Genomic DNA, 17,212 nt, shown 5'->3' on the forward strand with positions numbered 1-17,212 from the left:
ATCTACCCGGTTCACCCCCGGGTGATGGATAGACGCAATGCGGGTGATAAGTAAAGCGGGTGACAGATGAACCGGGTGGAGCGGATGGATGTGGGTGATGTTGCACCCGATCCAAATCTCACCCATTTCCATCCCTACTAAAGAACTTATATGGTCCATAACTCAAAATCAAAAGTTTAAAACAATAGTCATTACCTAAACTCAAAAATGTATTGACAAATTTTAATGAAATAGTAATATACTCATGTAGACACCTAATTTGTGTCACCCCTTTATAGGGCCGATGACAAAACCATTAGCCTAGCTTTAATTTTGGTGCAACTCCGAGTGGACTTCCCAATTGCAGAAGTACAAAGAAATTCGATTCCAATCATCCGAAATCCAATTCTCAAGTCCTTTTCCATCTTGGAACTTGGTACAAAATTCAATTCCTAAACTACAATTCTAAAATCCAAATACAAACTCTCAAAACGAATACCACCATTGGTCTCTGTAACCTATTTCCAATCAAAATGCCATTAAGTGATCCAAATTCGGGTGCCGACCCACAAAATCGAGCATCCCAAGTGTAAGTGTGTAACACCCCGACAATTCTCTCTTTTCTAGAATAACTTTTGAATATAAATGTAAATATAAATTGGATTTTGTGCTTGAGAATCGGTTCAGTTCCGATTTTCAGTAAATCCATATATTCCGCTGAACCCCATTGCATCCACCCTAGTCTGACCTGCATCACCAAGAATAGCAGCGATTTTTTGGGCTTGAGCCCCTACCATGTAATACCCCATATTTTAGGCATTTTATTAAATATTTTATGCATTTTTCAATATATATTTAGCATCGGATTATTTTGGAGGGAAAATATTCAAATATTTTGGAGGAAAAATATTCAAATGTCTTTGAGGGAATATTATTTACAGAAATAAGTTTGATTTATTATTTTTGGATTTTACTAAATTAGTTAAAGTGGATATAGATTCATAATTCTATTAGGAATCAATTTCGGAGAAAAAGAGTTTTAATGAACTTCAAATTATTTTATAAATCCGAAAATTATATTTAGTATTTTATAAATTCAGTAAGATATTTATGAGAATATATTTCGAATTTATTTTCGAAAAATAAGATAATTATATAAAAATTGAGTTTTAAGAGTTTTACCAATTCAAAATTCTCTAAAAATACGAAATCTTCGAGATAAATTCTGACATTTTCAGGATAAATCCTAAATAATAATTCAAGCCTCTTTTTAAAATTTTGTGATTTTATCTTTTGTATTTCTATTTTGAATTTGTTTTACTCTAAACCGAATATCACCAAAATCATGACTAGATTCAGAATCCTATCATTGCTTAAACACCAACTCCTAATCTACCTCTTAGGGTTGAATTATGACCCTAACCCTAATCCTACAACTATAAATACCCCCTACTTCATTCATCATTCCTCACACCAAAAGTTGAGTGATTTCTCAAGCCCGCTCTTAAACTTCTTCTCCCTCTTTGGCTCTAAACCTTCTTCCCTAAAACCCAATACCACCACCACGAGACCCCAGTCGTGCACTCCTTGCTGCTGACGTCTACCCCTTGGTGTCGTGACTTCCACACCCCAATTGGTTTCAAAGCCTTCTCTTTTTACGGTCAGTTTTTAGTGATTAAACTCTTTTATATTAATGTCGTAATTTTTAAAAGTGGATTTTTAAACCATGAGTTCAAAAATTTGATTAATAATGTTGTTATTATGCATGCATAACTCGTGAATTAAATTTAAGTCCATTAGATTTATTTTTATTAATTTAATTGTTCAATCAGGAATTAATTGGGGTTTTTACTTATTAATTATTAGGAACTCGTGAGTGATCCGTAGCAGGATCAAATTAATCTTTGTGTGAGGTGTTAATTAATCAAGGTACGTGTATGTGACTTGATAAATTATGTGTTAAATCTATGAATGGTTTGAATTGTTATATTCTAATTGATTAATCAATTTTCAATTGAATTGTGAACTTACGATTTTGATTTTATTCTTGAATTTATGGACAAATGGTTTATGGATTTCGAATTGATAATTAATATACTGATTTTGAAGTGTTAATGATTCAATAAAAGGGCACTTCAAAATTATTGATGGATTTTAATGATTTAATAACAAATCATTTATTTACACATGTTATTTAATCGAAATATTATGTTTGATTAAATAAAAGGAGGTTATTGGTTTATCATATGATATGGAATTTGAAAGTCTTTCATGGAATTATTATGCTTTTGTAAAGTCTCAAAGTGGAATGGATTTCATGGAACATTAAAGTTCATACCCATCACTTGTTGTGTAAGTCAAGGGACACGTGTTGGCTATTATTTGGTTATTACCCCAATGTATATATTTGTGATGGAATACTAGTTTGAAGGTGTGCACATTTAGAAAGGAAGGGGAGATAAGAAGAGATTTTGCATTTTCATATTCTAATTGGAGTCTAGTTTTGGAAAGTTGTTTGAATTGGAAAGTTTCTAATTTTGAATAATGAATCTTCTATGATTTCTAGTTGGGGTCTGTTTTTGGAAAGTTTCTTGAATTGGAAAGTTACTATTTACGGAAATTTTCTAATTTTGAAAAATTAATCTTCTATTATTTCAATTAAGCAAGTTTGATTTGAATGGTTTGTGAAAGTACGTACAACTATATATAAATGTTTTACATGTCTTGCATATATTTGTATTTAGCTTTTGCTAACCCGTGTTTCCTATTTGTTTTGGCTTGGCCATGTTCATCTTTTGGTGAGCAGTTTTCATGAACTTGATATGATGATGTTACATGCTTGCATACGGGATTAAGGGAGAGTTCACTATAGTTAGAATATATTTTCTAAGTTGGTTTTCATTTGTGAATTCAGAGTTTAGTATTTTAGTTTCAAGGGTTTATCAAATATACACTATTATTATTTCGATTGCTATTATTCAATAAAGAAAAGTATTTGAGTTATTTCCGCTGCATTAGTTGAGTTAACTAGTCTTTAACGTAATCACGTGGCAGTAATACTCCTAAGTTTCTCTCAATGTTGATTTTATTCAATTAAATGTTGGTTTTAAAAAGAGAGAAATTTGGGGGTGTTACATCCCATACGAGTCTCAACCAATGCAAGTACATTAGGTCGATGCAAGAGGGTGATCTCTTTGAGTGGAGCCACAAAGTTTTTGTTACCAGCTCCTTGGACGTTCCACAGCAAGTTATTGGTGAAGTATCTGGTGCTAAATTAGGGATTCTATCCTCCATCAAAATTGGGATGTTGGGGAGTGTTGTCATAAAGGCTTGGCTGATTAATCGCATTATGCTTGTGGTTTCATTGGGAAGTAACAATGTTACCACCAACTTTGGCTTCTCTGGAGGGGGTTCGATCCACTAGTCTATCCTCACTTCTATAATATAGGCCAGGGGGTTCGTTGTGACCATGTATAGATCGTCCGTCGATTTCCTCACACACAATGTTTTCTCTATAGGGATCAACAGATGGATGATGTTGGGGAGTGGAGGATACATGAGTGATGGGCTGCTAATTGGCTTGGGTGTGCTTGCTCGACATTGTCTGTTGGCTTGGTAGAGGTTTGTTCAATGCTGGCGTTGAAAACAATAAGGGATTTTTCTTTTCCTAGGGCATTCGTTAAAGGGTTATTAGCATTATATACTTGAGAAATATTGTGGACAATCTCCAATAATCCGTTTTGTGATCTTGTAAGAGAATCTTCTATTTTTCTTGGTAAATCTTGTAAGAAGTTTTTGAAAGGTTGGTTTTCTTATTAAAGGATAAATTCTTGGTAGTATTTTTAGGATTAATTTGAGAGTTTAATCGTAAGTCAACTATTTGCAAATCAATAGTCTCCTCAATATCCTCTCTCACAGTATTTGTTTCCATATCTTGTGCTTGATCAGTATCCTCCGAATTTCCAAGAATTTCAAATCTTGAGCCCCCTCCTTTTCCTCCACTTTTTTGACTTAAAATCTTCTAGTTGCCTTATCCGGTTGTTGGACAAATTTTCCCTTGGATTTTTTCGTTGCACCATCTGCTTTTCCGCCGGCATGGTTCACCTTCTCAAGTCTAGCTGGACGCTTTCGATCTGATTTCTTAACCATCATCCAAGAGCCAAAGTCATTTAATTCCTCTAGTTTTTATTGGTGCTTATCTATTGTGAAACTAGCAATTTGCATTTGTGCATTCAGTTTTTCAATTCCTTAGTGTTTATACTTACTTTTGTTGGACAATGTTCTTCATCATGATCTATGATATTACACTTGAAACAGATCATACAAATGCCTTCATATTGTACCCTCCAGATCTTTCCTTTGAGCCAGAATTTCGATAGCAAAGGCTTTGTGTGGTCGATTTCAACAGTGAGACTTGTGAATTGTCCTCTTTCAGCTTGAGAAATAGTTTTGTCCACTCGTAGAGCCTTTCCAAATTTTGAACTTATCTTATTCAGGAAGTTCATATCAAATTCCACTGATAAGTTGGGATCCTAACCCAGGAAGTTAGTACTTTGATGGGGGTTTCATCGGGAATAAAGTCTGGAATCCACTTTCGTATAGTTAAATAGTTGTCATTTAACATCCATGGACCCTGTGTGAGAAAGTAGTTGTAATCCGGTTAGGAGTACTTCTTGGCATCTTTCATCATGCATAAATTCTTCCGGGATTTCATCATCATCAGATACATCTTCTTCCTAAAATGAGTCCAAAGGTGCGTCTAGATGACTTGTTCCTACGTGGTTACTCCGTAGCATATCTCTGAATGAAACATTGGCTGTCTGATTCCACCGAGAAAGAGTCACCTGATGTCCCTTAAGATGTGGTCGTTGCTCTATTGATTGGTGTGTTGCACCTGCTTCAACCATTTGCACATCCTGAAAATCTTGTTGGTTTTGTTTCTTAAAAATTAAATGTGTAATTTTTCTCCTTGGTATTTTATTTGATCGATTGATCTGGTCTTTTTCTTGATTTGATTTTGGGACATTGGCCTGGTCTGTCACAACGTTTTCCATTAGAGAGATTTTGTCTTAAAGAAGTGATTGTAGACGAGGTTGAATGTTTAGTTATTGGTAGTTATTAAATATGATTATTAGTCATTAATCTAATAGCATGGTTTCGATCATGAATTGTATTATTACACTTTAATTGTTACTCATACATTTTTCACTTTTTTTTCCTGCCTCCGAAGACCGGTCACTTTTTTTTTATTATTATCATGGTAAAAACACTAGCTACTATAAAATAATCTTTATCAGAAACCATTTTTCATAGTTTAGTTTAAAATCTGATCGGCTAAAATTCATTTTGGATAAAGTTTGGGTCAACATTAGGTAAGTCGGATAACCGGGTACTAGTGACAGTGACTTTTGCCGGTCTATCTCTCATTCACTCTCTCTCACTCCTCCCTCCCCCAAAACCTCCACCACCACCACCTCATCGTCGCCACCACCACCTCGCCGCCACCACCAATCCCCAAATAAGACCCCGTCTCCTCCACTTCCAATCTGCCTCAACCTTTTTCAGCCACTTACGACGTTGATTCTGCCGCACCCGCGCCACGAACCACCATCAAAAATTCCAATGTATAGTCTATTGCCCCCTTTCGACAACGTCTTGCTCCTCGATTATCGGCAAAAATCGAAATGCTCAAATCCCCGTTTAAACGCCATTGCTTGAATCGTCGTCTCCTGCTGCTCTTTCTTTAAGGTATGTTAAGGATTGTAGTGCTTTTGCACCCTGATATAATTCTCTTCTCTCCCCTCTCTCTTTGCCAGGGTTTTGATTTTTCTATGCTCAAGCTATGTGTTAATTTTTTGAAACCCTAATTTCGTCCAACGTTAGTGCCGGGCTATTTGTATTTTTAATTTGCGATTTCAGCTGATTAATTTTAGTTCATTTCATGAAATTTTGTAGTTTACATATCTAATCAAATGCATTATTGTTAGGTGCTATTTTGGTGATTGATATTGCTGAAAGAAAATGGTTTGATTTGATGTTGTTGATTAGCTAGAATATAATCTATTGTGTAAACTATTGTGTTCTTTCATTTCTTTTGTAACTATTACTCCCTCCGTTCCTAAATACGTGTCCATTTCCCATAAATAGCGTTCCCTTATAAGTGTCCAGTTTCCATTTTTGGACATACACCTTTCCCACTTTTTCATACACTTTTCCCACTTTTCCACACACTTTTCCCACTTTTCTATAAATCATTATTACTTTTTCTTACACATTCTACACTTTTACCACTTTTCAATCACCACATCCACTTTTATATATACTTTATTAATAAACAATTATCTACTTTTTTCTTTCCCCAAAAAAAACATTCACAATCATTACCTCTTACACACCCTTCAATTTTATTAATTACCGTGTAAATGTCCAAAGTGGACACGTATTTAGGAACGGAGGGAGTACTATTGATTTTCTAATATTGCATTATAATGTTACTAATAACTATAATAAAAATATATGATTTTATAATCTTAACAAATGAATTTCAACTGCAATATAAAAATTTAGATAAATCATTTTACTCTTATGTTTCTTAAACTTAACATATTTTTAAACATAATTTCTATTCAATTATCCCGAAAAAAGTGAAAATAAATTTAAAAAAATGAGTTTTAATTTGTAGTTTATGTACGTAGTGTAATTAATGTTTAATTGACCACTTTGTACTAATTTTGTTTTATACAAATTCAAAATTGTACTACGCCGTAACAAAATATTAGTTCATTCAAAATATTTCTTGTTTATAATATTATTTACGAGTAATTATAACACTCCCTCAAACAAATTTAATTTCATCAGTGCGTTACACGAGTCCTAAGCTTGCTATTTATATATTTAAAATTTTATTACGCCGTAACAAAATATTAGTTCATTAAAAATATTTCTTATTTTTAATATTATTTACGAGTAATTATAATATTCCGTAAACAAATTTAATTTCATCAGTGCGTGACACGAGTCCTAAGCTAGCTATTTATATATTTAAGTCGTTTCATCGTATTTTACAATTTTGAAATTTGATGTTTCCCCGTATATCCGTTTCCCCTTATCCGTTTCCGTTTCCTGTTTCCGTGCAACCTAGCTGTGCGGTCAAAGGTTATTTATAGAAATGTCAAGAGTAGACTCGATAACAATGAGAATACTCTTGTTCCGGGGGATAGGGAGGATATTGTCACATACTGGTCCACCCAAGTAGTACATTTCCAACTCTATATTTTGCTAAATTTCCGCCGGTACTTGGTGCTAGAGATAGAAATGTTAGCCCTGCCATTGGTTGTGGCCGAGGAGATAGACATTCAACTAGAAGCGGTGGAGGTCCCCAACAATTTCGGAAAAATGCATCAAATGTTCGTGCGTCAAAGTTAGAAATTTTGGAGTTGATTGACCTTTTAAAAGTACCGGAAGAGGGGGAGGGGGAAGCACAAGAAATTTCACCAAATCGAGTCAATATGGACAATGAAAACAAACACCGTTGAAGACAATGAAGAGATGACCAAAGTAATTAAGGATTCAAGAATGAATATTTCTATTATCATGTCTAGTGCGGTGAAGAATGTGCATTGACCTTGGTTTATTGGTATGTAGCGCAATGAGCAATTTAGTTGTATATTACATTAAATTGTTAAGTCACAACACTATCTGATTGTCTATTATATTAAAAAAAAAAATTAGTTGTTAAACGAATCTGATTTGCAAAATAGGTAGATTTGTGTATATTGTATGATTACAAGCTGCTGTCATTATTTCTTTTTAAATACATCTAAACAAAAGTTACTTTCTAGGCAAGCATGTAAGTAATTCAACTATATAACTAGTATTCTGTTCTTTAATAATGTAACTATGTTTATGAAGCAAACATACCATAAATTATGTAATTTTAGCCTTATCTTAGCCTCGTAGATGTAGGTTTAGGTGTAGGTACGTGGCGGTAAAGTCAAAGAAAATTAACCCTCCCATTCTCGGTTGTATCATGTCTCTCAATTTGTTAAGATTTCTTTCCTTTCTCTTTTAGGACCGTTAAAGACACTTAGAATATCGGATGATATGATAATATTTAGGCTAGCTGGTGATATGGCAATGCGAGAACCAAATACCCTGCTAAAGTTTTTGTTTATGCCAAATTTCGTATGGACGACCTTTGGTTGGGACATAGACGACTAGATTAAATAAAGTAAGTAAATGACAAGAAATAAAGGGCAGAAAATAAAGAGAGACGAGACAAGAGATGGTGACGCGGAAAACCCGAAAGGGATAAAAACCGCGGGTGGCAATGAGTCCACCAATCCACTATGTTATTGGCGTGAAAAGCCTTGTTGAGTATAAATACAAAGTATATATGCGTATACGTAAATATAACTAATGGCAATGCTTAAGTAGAATGTAATACAAGATCATAAGTGGATGAGGATTATCGGAGAAGGTTATTGGTAATGGACGACTGATGTTTCCAAGGTTTGCTTCGTGGCGGATGGTACTTCGTGGAGGAAAATGTATAATGGGAAAGTGTATTATTTGAGAGATAGATCAGGTGAATATCATTAGGAATAAGTAGTGGAAAGTCTAGGTGGAGCTTAGGGGAAGTAGATTTGTTATTCTCTTGTTGTTGTAGGGATGGGCTACGGGCATTACAAGGTAATGCAGTAGCTAGTTTAGCTTTTAGGAGATAGTTTGGCAGAGGAAGTAGATAGATGATTGTAAGGGTTTTGCGGTGTCCCTTCACTGTAGATTGGTGGTGTTTTTATAGTGCTAGGTCAAGCATAGAAGACAGAATAATGCTGTTAGTTGTCCCTTGAAACTCTCAACCGATCCCTTGATTTGCTCTAACTGTTTGTTTGACCCCTGCTAGCTTCCTTGACCTTGTCCAACAAGCAAGAAGTGGAGATAACGACTCCTTGAATGTAGGAACCGACTGCAACACGCGTGATACAAAACGACCCGTAACAGTAGCCCCCATTTTTCTAATTGCAGCGAGCTGGAAGTTAGGAAAATAATCTTCAAAGTCTGTCACCACGTTCATTTGCTGTCGACGCTAATCTGTCACTGTCTTCGGTCTGTCCGTCGTCTTCCGTACTTAATCTTGATCAATGACGTCGCCACCCGGTGTCACCCATGATCTCCAACAACACTTGATCGTCGTACAAACATTGATGTTTTCATGTCGACGTCGACGTCACCAACTTTGATGTAAACTTGGCATCTTATGAAAGAATCGTCTTTCTTAATGAACATAAGAGAACATAATGTATTTCTTAAGAAACTTGCGCGAAAATATGTTGAGACACAACGTTAGTTAGGTATCTGGCGTCATGGCCAACTTTTGTATCTTAGTTTGTCGTCTGATGTTTACAGGCGCCATGGCCAATTGTCGTGTCTTAGTCTGTCGTCTGATGTTTACATGCGTCATGGCCAACTGTTGTATCTTAGTCTGTCGTCTGATATTTACGAGCGTCATGGCCGACTGTTGTATCTTAGTCGGTCGATTGATGTTTACAGGCGTCATGCCCAACTGTTGTATCTTAGTCAGTCGTTTGATGTTTACAGGCGTCATGGCCAACTGTTGTATCTTAGTCGGTCGTTTGATGTTTACAGGCGTCATGGCCAACTGTTGTATCTTAGTCGGTCGTCTGATGTTTACAAACGTGCCTCTATTGTCGCTGTTGTGTGACATCCATCGTATGCAGGCGATATAAGCCTCTTCGTTTGTTCGTAGTCATGCGAAGAATTTGGAGAAGGAAGTTGCGTCGAGTGGGCACAAGGTAGAATTATTTTAGTCGGAAGTAATGTCGTGTGAGGGTAGGTAGCAGGCGACTAAGTTGAAGTTACAGGTGAATGAAGTGGATGGTTTGAAGCATTCCGGGTTGGCTTCGTTTGTCGTAAGTGTTGAGGGGGAAAGACGCGTGTTTTTCTATTTTGTATTTGGCGATTGGTTAGGCATTTGGATAAGTGTCGGGGTGCATACATGTAGTTAGCTTAAAATGTTGTTTACGATGCCTCTGTTGTTCGCTGTGGAATAGATGTCACCTATGAGGTACTCGAAAAACTAAGTTATGTGCACATAAATAGTACATGCGTCGTCTGTAGTGGTCGCGCTTAGAAGCGACATGTCGTCGTTGGGATCCAATAAGTTCAAGGGTCATGACCATGGAGACGTTGTCGCTTGTAGTCGATAGCGTCGTTCGTTGATGTCGTCTTCTGATGATGTCGTTCGTTGCTGTTGCCGTTGGTGATATCGTCACCAAGTGATCTATAGAGAATAGAAAAGGTAGAGGTGGACGTTCGCTTGATGCGATGTTAGCGTTGATTTTCAAATGAATAAGATGAAACATAAATATAATATAATTGCGTTTGGAAAGATATATTCAATGCGACAAATAACGAAAACTGAAATTGAACTTTAATCGCAATGTAGTAAAAAAATGTAATAAATTAATTAACGCACGAAGTAAGTGTTAGATATTACTTAATATGGGCTTATGTTACGAAATTACGTCGTGTCGTTGACTGTCCCTTGATGACGATTCTACAATCAACAGCATTGTCCTGATGTCGTGACACCTCTCGTCGCCGATCTTGTTTTCGTTCCTGAGATCATTGTCATCGCTTGTACCATCGTCGTCACATCTGGCGTCGTACCGTCATGTTGAATGATGACGCATCGCTGGTCTTGACACTGTCCATTCCAACGTTGGTCAACTTTCTTGTTAATCGATTGACGTCCTATCACTTGTCGTCTTTGGGAAACCCAATGACTTTTCTTTGTCCGCCTATTTCGACATGTGATAGTAGTTGAGCCCCCAATGTTTGTACATTTGTCTTAGCGTCGTACCTGTTACCAAAATCTCATGACAAGATCACCATGAAAATAAATTGTATCACATCATTAGTTAAATTTCAAAGTTGTAACAAGTATATTAAACTGAACAGGAGTATGTACTATCTTGCCCCCCTGTGGCAACTTTAGGAAGATATTATGACTGAATTCGGCCACATATATGATGACGTTCGTTTATATTTGACGTCGTACATGCGTGCCAGCATGATGCAACCTCCAAACGTTCTGTCAAGTCAAATTACCTCAAAACGATTTGATAAAATGGTTTAGTCATTACAGAAATCGAGATATTCATGGTGCGATGCAATAATTTATTAGTTAACTTGATGAAAGTTGAATACGAGGCATATTAATACAAGAGAAAAACAACGAATGAATTGAAATGAGAAGTGTGTGAAAAATAGTTTAGAAGTTACTCATGTGTCATCATGGTCATTGATGATGATTATTCGACATTCCGATTTCCTTAGCTTTCTCGGTAGTCTGGTGGCGTCGTGTCATCGGTCATTGTCATCTCGTGGCGTTGGGGCATACCGTCATGATCAAGGTAATCTGTTGTCATTAATATACATACTAACGTGTATAGTCGCGGCATGTCGTTAGTGAATGAAAAATAGTTATCACGGAAGATATGTGAGAAAATTTCAACATGCATGAGGTGTTAGTTTGTAAAATTTTGACGTCACTAATTAACATAAATGAATTGAGTCACTCATACCATTCGATTGTGTTGATGACCCTCACGATCTGCGATGTACATGGCAGCGACAATACGTATCTATTATAAATAAAAGACAACTTACTTCGAAAGTATGTTCGTACCTTTAGCTCCCATTGAAATCCATGTATCAACGATCTGTTGGCGAACTTACGAAGAAATATATTGTTAAAATAAAGATATTAGATAATTACTTCTACGTACCATGTTTAACTCCAAGAAACTTCTTGTCGTCATGGGGGTAACCGTAATGGTCGCGTCCTGCTGTCGTGACTTGCTGTCGTGGCGTCATGTTGTGCCGTCGTGACCTCATGTCATGTCGTGACCTCGTGTAACACTATCACCAAAGAAATTAAAGAATGTTAGATATTTATTTCTATGTGTCATACTTTACGCCAAATGATGTCTTATCTTCTTGTGTGGCTGATCACGTCCTGCTATCGTGACATGTTGTCGTGACAACGCGTTATGATGCGCTGATGAAGAACTTGGTGATGAGGACATGTGGAAAGGACACAACGTTGGGTTTATGATGTCAAGTGGTTTGATGTTGGTGGGGGGTGAAAATATGATGACATGGAAAGTGTTATGGCGAAGGGTTAATTTTTTGAGAGGTGGTTGTGTTGTAGGCTTGGCAATGTTGATGTGGGAAGTCACTTCGAGGTGTTACGTTTTTTGGGTCCGGTTGTGTGAGTAGTTATTTGATGCCGAGCCCCCGATGTCACGTACCTGGCTAACATCTTGTTCACAACCACATTGTCATATGAGAAGTTTATTCTTAACTAAACTTGAAATTATAACAATCGACATGCATCAACATGGTAATAATAATTCAGATACTTTTGAAAATTAAATCGCATCAAAAATATCGTATGAAATTTAAATCAAATAAAGTATACTATATGCTCACGGCCTTCTAACGTTGGTCGCCTGCTTTACTCACGACCTTGCCAAGCGACACGTCAGTACCGGTAGACAAGACAATACCTTGTCACCTGCCTTCTAACGTCGGTCGTCTGATGTACTTATGACCTAGCCAAGCGACACGTCAATACCCTTAGACAAGACAATACTTGGCGACACGACATGATCAAACGACAAGTGGTGACGACGTTAGTACAAAAAGTGAGATAACAACGTATAGCATATATTTCAAAGTGCTTTTGTAAATTAAAACAAGCAAAGCATACTATATAAAAAGCAAATCAAGTAAAGTATACTATGTGAAAATTAAATGAGATAGAGTATACTATATGCTCCCCTGCTCCCCTGTGGCGACTTCAGGACGACTACAAATTCTCCTATTTGATATTTGTACTGCAGTTAGCCACAAAATCTAGTATTGCCGACATTTTGTTGTTGAATCTCCATTTGTCGTCTTCGTTTGTGGAGACGTCGTCGACTGATGTGGAGGTGACGTCGGATGAAACTACGTTGGCGTCATGTCATTGGTGGATGACGTCACGTGTTCGTATCTGTTTTAGTGACAACAAAGACTAGAAACAATATTAGTTTAAATTAAAATCACTGGGGTTGAGTTTTATACCATACTTTTCGCGACATCAAGTGATCAAATCGTCTCGAGATCTTGTCAAGGTACGAGACAACTCATATTGTATCTTGTTTGTGGTGACATCTGCATGACCGTCCGTGACGTCTATTTTCAATGTCATCAAGCGTTGGTGTCGTTGTTGTCACGATATGCATCATCTAGGTTGAATTCGACCACTGCGACACGTCACTTCTAGCGATGACACCTGCTGATGTCGACACCTGATCTGGCGACGACATGTACCCTGACGTCATACTATATTCCATCGACCAACGAGCCTAGCGACGAAACCTGACCTGCTGACGACACTTGACCCGTCGACGACGCCTGACCGTCGACGACACCTGACCCGTCGACGACACCTGACCCGTCGACGACACCTGACCCGTCGACGACACCTGACCGTCGACGACACCTGACCCGTCGACGACACCTGACCTGTCGGCGACACCTGACCCGTCGACGACACCTGACCGTCGACGAAACCTGACCCGTCGACGACACCTAACCTTTCGCCGACACCTGACCCGCCGACGACACCTGACCCGTGACGACACCTGTCATGTCGACGACATGTGCCCTGACGCTGCTCCATCTCATGGTGGCGACATAGTATGACAACAATCCCTCGCCTGGCGGTAACTTTATTGGTGAGCCCAAGTGGGTCGGATATTGTGTTTGGGAGGATATTTGTGGATATGTGTTTGAAGATAAATCTAGCCATCTCCCCACAGACGGCGCCAAACTGTTTATGCCAAATTTCGTATGGACGACCTTTGGTTGGGACATAGACGACTAGATTAAATAAAGTAAGTAAATGACAAGAAATAAAGGGCAGAAAATAAAGAGAGACGAGACAAGAGATGGTGACGCGGAAAACCCGAAAGGGATAAAAACCGCGGGTGGCAATGAGTCCACCAATCCACTATGTTGTTGGCGTGAAAAGCCTTGTTGAGTATAAATACAAAGTATATATGCGTATACGTAAATATAACTAATGGCAATGCTTAAGTAGAATGTAATACAAGATCATAAGTGGATGAGGATTATCGGAGAAGGTTATTGGTAATGGACGACTGATGTTTCCAAGGTTTGCTTCGTGGCGGATGGTACTTCGTGGAGGAAAATGTATAATGGGAAAGTGTATTATTTGAGAGATAGATCAGGTGAATATCATTAGGAATAAGTAGTGGAAAGTCTAGGTGGAGCTTAGGGGAAGTAGATTTGTTATTCTCTTGTTGTTGTAGGGATGGGCTACGGGCATTACAAGGTAATGCAGTAGCTAGTTTAGCTTTTAGGAGATAGTTTGGCAGAGGAAGTAGATAGATGATTGTAAGGGTTTTGCGGTGTCCCTTCACTGTAGATTGGTGGTGTTTTTATAGTGCTAGGTCAAGCATAGAAGACAGAATAATGCTGTTAGTTGTCCCTTGAAACTCTCAACCGATCCCTTGATTTGCTCTAACTGTTTGTTTGACCCCTGCTAGCTTCCTTCACCTTGTCCAACAAGCAAGAAGTGGAGATAACGACTCCTTGAATGTAGGAACCGACTGCAACACGCGTGATACAAAACGACCCGTAACAGTTTTCAAAATGGAAACGCTTGTATGGAGATAATGTTGAGGTACATTCTTTTATTCTTCAACTATCTTAGTTATGAATTTAATGCTTTGTTGAGTTTTTACTTCCTTGTTCCTACTTGTACAGTTGTGCTGCCAGTATACTTTGTTTTACTACTCCGTACATTTTACAAGTTCCATAATGGACTATTAGTGCACTTAGATATGCTATCATTTACTCTTTCTCTTCCCCAGTAAATGTCACTCTTTAACAATATTTAACTAATTTTCGGAGATTAATGTAGATATTTCATTTAACATTGCATTTTTGTATCAATCACATAGGTCATAGGTGTATTCTCCCTTAGTCTTTGTATTTTTTTTTTGCCTATTTTCTTGAATTGGGTAGAAGGGTTAGGTATTACTGTTTTTTTTTCTTTGTTGTACAAGTGTGCAAACTCTTGTGCATGTCATTGATAATTCTGGAAGGTTGTTTTGCAGTAGTTGACGGTTTCTCAAAATTTTGGTGTATATACGATGTATTTTACTCCGTACTTTTCTTGAAGGAGAATCTGTTATAAATTTCATTGTACCGGGAGAGCATAGCTATTAAGATACATTTATTCCTTATAATGATCAGTAGTAAAATATAATAAATGGTTTGGTCTGCAGGTTCATTATAGAGCTAGGTTATGAGGTGACTGTCGAAAACTTCATGAGGATTTGACCAGAACTACATGAAGATGCTGGTCAGAGGTCAAAACGGCTGTTAAGTACTTTTCTATATGACTGGCCATGGATCCGGAGGAGATGAGTTTTTGAAGTTTCAAGACTCCAAGGAACTTCAGAGCCACGATCTTAGTTTGTCGTCTGATGTTTACAGGCGCCATGGCCAATTGTAGTGAAACAAAAGAAAGAAAGAAAAGCCTAGGTAAATTAGGATTTACAACTACTTATATTTCTCAAGAGTCCAGAGATTTGCATTTTTGACAGTAAGCCCAAGTGTTTTAGCTAATATATTATTCTTAGAAAGTTTAGATTCTTTAACAAGTATCATAAAAACATTCAAGACTTAAGGTTAGGTCTCTTTTCAAAGATGTTAGTTAAAAAAAAGTGTTCCCATGCTCATAACCTATAGTGTTAAATTTCAGGTTTTTATATGATGGTTTATATATATTATACTTGACTAGTATTTTCTTCATGGGGAATGTTACTTCTAACATACTTGATTAGTTTATATCTCTAACCTATACATATTCTAATCGTTTTTATGTAGTACTTTCCTCAAGTTCTCGCCACTTATTCACGGGCAATGATTGACTAGACACAAGATACTTCTGTTACATGTTTTTTCAAGCAAAAACAAGTTATCAATGATCAGATTGATGAAGATGAAGAAAATTGACCGTGAATGATCTTTGTAGCTCGTGCATATTGGAAAGTGGGTTTTCGGAATTTCTTAGCAAGTTAATACATTTGAAGTACTTTGGATTTAGACGTGTAATTGAAGTTTGGAGAAGGTTATTTTAACTATAATAGTTTTATTTAATTTACCGCTTTGGAGAACAAGAAGTTGGTATATTGGTGTGTTTGGAGAATTTTTATGCATATATAGGATTATGATTATTATTCTATTGAGCAAAGTTGGATATTGGATGGAACAAGTACCAGATAATTTGAAAATGTCTTTTGCCAATAATTTGTTATATACATTGGAAATCAGAAAAATATCAAAGAAATCACATATGCTTAAAATATAAAAATTCTGTGAAGGTCGTCGACCTATGACGACTCAAAACCTTAGACAAATCTAGACCGTTAGATTATTTTGATTAAGTCGTAACCATCGATCTAATAAACTTATACTAAGGAGCACTAGATTATGCTAATCGAACAACAAGCTAGGTCGGAACGAGTTGGAAAGTCGATCAACTAACCAACTAAAACTAAATCAACTAAACTAACTACCAAAGACAAACGAGGTTAGGGAATGGGGTCAAACAACACAAATCATGGAATGAGCACAAGAGACATGAAATAGAGGATAGAACATGAACACCGCATGTATGAACGTTGAATTCACGAGTATCTACATCCACCTCCCGGTATCTAGCAATTTTCCTAAGCATCAAGCATGAACTCCCATTCTACACTATCATCCCGGAGTAAGTCAAAGTCCAATTCAACCAAATAGTCAAGGCTAGGTCTTTAATCCCTTTCCAGCCCGACTAGACTACCTCAAGAAATCATGCAACACCCAAGTAGCTAATTTGAATGCAACAAGTATTGAAAATGTTCAAACATGTAATAATTTAATCATGAAAAATCCCAAAATCCAATCACAAATGCCCAAACCAATCAATGTTGGGTTTTCACCCAAACCCTAACCAATAAACTACTCTATCAACATAAAAATATGAAATTTATATAAATTAACAACTAAAAACGTGATTCTAAACAATAATAACAACTAATCTAAACATGAATTGTTAAAACTAAACAAAAACAATTAAACT

The sequence above is a fragment of the Spinacia oleracea genome, chromosome 4 (assembly GCF_020520425.1).
Source record: "Spinacia oleracea cultivar Varoflay chromosome 4, BTI_SOV_V1, whole genome shotgun sequence".
NCBI lineage: Eukaryota > Viridiplantae > Streptophyta > Magnoliopsida > Caryophyllales > Amaranthaceae > Spinacia > Spinacia oleracea.